The sequence below is a fragment of the Clinocottus analis genome, unplaced genomic scaffold (genome assembly GCF_023055335.1).
Source record: "Clinocottus analis isolate CAN_PGR_092001 unplaced genomic scaffold, fCliAna1.0.p SCAF_1, whole genome shotgun sequence".
In the NCBI taxonomy this organism is placed as follows: Eukaryota; Metazoa; Chordata; class Actinopteri; order Perciformes; family Cottidae; genus Clinocottus; species Clinocottus analis.
Genome location: NW_027175820.1, coordinates 11,216,899 through 11,219,679, shown reverse-complemented (window position 1 = coordinate 11,219,679; position 2,781 = coordinate 11,216,899).

The window sequence follows — 2,781 nt, the reverse complement described above, 5'->3', positions numbered from 1 at the left end:
TCTGTGTAGATTATTGTTTCAAGATCCATTGGTCTAATTTCTAACCCTTACCTTTAGATTTGAATGTGTGTGTGTGTGTGTGTGTGTGTGTGTGTGTGTGTGTGTGTGTGCGTGTGCGTGTGCGTGTGTGTATGTATATAAATATATATCTTCTTAAAACACTATTTTTCACACCAAGAGCGAGAATGAAAATATGTACTGTGGGTGTTCTGTGTTTTACCTACGGTATGTATTATGAACTATTATTCTATTACAGCTACTAAAAATGATTGTTTCTACGTTACCTTAAGTGGAATGGACGACTGGCTGCAAAATCATCTGAAACCGCTCTACACTGAGCAGTCTGTATTTTCTATCCTTTACAGTTAGTGACATGGGGTTATAGATATTTCATAATAAAAGTGCTTGTAACAGAATCTGTGGCTGTTTTTCAATCAGTATATCCCTTTCCAAAATGTGATATCTTTTTTTTTGTGCTATTGATGTTGAGTCTGACTGGGGTTTTCAATGAAGTTTGGGTGACAAGATGTTCTGACAATAAATAAGTGACGTAGGCCAGGCACAGAGGAGGTGAAAAATACAATGGCAAGACAAATTTAACTGACCTAGGAATGACTCACAGTATAACTCGCAAAGATAACTTTCTCATTGTCTTCCTATTGAAAAAGCAACCGTTTCAGATGCCTTTAGGAAAAAATGTAAACCTGTAGTGATTGATATTCTATTTGTGTCCACCGAGGCCTCATGGGGCCTCAGGATGATGAGTGTATTTCACCATTAAACAGTACAGACTCTACATTCAGTCTTGAAAGAGACAACTAAGTCAAACACCGATGTCCAAAAGATTCCTAATTTTGAAATAAACAAAACAATGTCTGCAGTCACTGGGGCACACATGATCAGAAGTGAAAGTAGCTCAGCTTATAGAAAGGAACAAAATTCTTTGAATGAAAAATATACTGTACCTGCATATTTACCGGTATGTTAAGGAGGAAAATCAACTCCTAAACCTTTACAAATTGGTGTGAGGCTACGATCGGCCTGTAGTCTACATGCACCTCCCACAAACGTGAGCCTATCAAAATAGTTAAAAGTACTAGATAAATCTTTGAACTAGTTGCCTCAGCGTAGCAGAATTTAGTTGGCTGATAAAAAAAGGTTGAAATGGTTAGTGACTAATAAAATGACCCAAATGTACCCGATAAGCTGTCGTAAAAAGTAATGTATGGATGCAATAAGGAATGCAAAAGTAATTAATCAATGATTGGAATTGTTAGGTAAAAATAACCATTGGCTCAAACTAATAAAGGATTAAAATAAGCTGAAAAGAAGTGGAATTAGTAGTAGGAAGTAATGTAACTACTACAAATAAAGAAAAACATTGTAGCATATTGTAATGTCCCAATTCAAGGGAAAGATAATAACGTAAAGTTTATCCACTTGTAGGCAACATCATATTCAGAATTAAATGACATCCAGTTTAAATAAGTGTAAAATACTTGAGCTCATCTGAGGGCTGGGGGAAAAAAGGTTGGGAACTACTGCTAAATACATCTTTTGAATGGTATTTCAAAGATATATTTAGGCTTTCCTGTGTTGCATTTTTAGCCTGATCAAATGTTAAGAATTAACAGAAACAAGCTTTTATTAGAATTCTGTACTAAAAACAAACGTCAAAAAAGGCCTCCTGGATCTCTGATGAGGGTGGGACCTCATTGCTCTGTCTGGAGAGAACTAGACTTGTCACTTTCAATTCAGTCTTGCAACTTTCAGTGGCACAGCATTCAGTGTGATCTTTATTTTTAGCTCAGCAGCTCAATGCATATATCAGCACTGTACTGCGCAAGCACTGACACCCTCTCATGCTCTCATTCACAAGAATTTCTTCATTGTGTGTGTGTGTGAGAGAGAGAGAGAGAGAGAGAGAGAGAGAGAGAGAGAGAGAGAGAGAAAGAGAGAGAGAGAGAGTGTGTGCGCACACAGGGAGGCAGGTCTTGGCTAAAGTTTATTAACTTTCTCTCAGCCAATGGGGCTCCTTGTGCGTTTTTCCCGCTGACCAATGGGACACATTGAGAGGTTGGAGGTGGGTGTTGCTTAGCAACTGCAGGTAGAATCTCAGATCATGTCGGACCCATTGTTTTATCTTGCCTCCCTGAGAGACATTACATGCTATGTGTTGTGATTTGTTAGTAAAAAACACCTCTGTGAAAATGCGTCACAAAGTTGTTAACTCTATTTTTGTATTGTTAAACAAAGATCACGTTGTTAAATGGCAGTTCACCCTCACGTCAGAGCACTTTTAATTGATTCTCATTATGTTAGAACATGTATCGGTCTGATTTCCGTGGCTAAGTCACATACAATTGGAGCTCATTTTTAATTGATTCCTTCGTTGTTTCTAATTACGGCGATAATACCCTTTATTGGACTTCATGCGGAGTCAGAGAAGAGGGCACAAAAGATGAGGCTGGTGAAAACAAAGATCCTACACAGAGAGGAGGACACATCAGCGATTGCTTTTGAAGCCTTATTTAATCTGCCACACCTGCAGATACCACCACACTAACACACACAAAGCACTGGTGCAATTGTTTTGGACTCTATTATAATATAAAGGAACCCTAAGTGTGTTGGTGAATCCAGTGTTTGACAAGAGCCTTTGTGTTTGTGGAAAGATTACTACATACAAATTCAAGCATTTGATCTCTCCTCACAATGACTCCCACAAGGCAGCTGTGAACTTTTTGTCGACTTAGATGACTCGACATCAATATGTCTCAG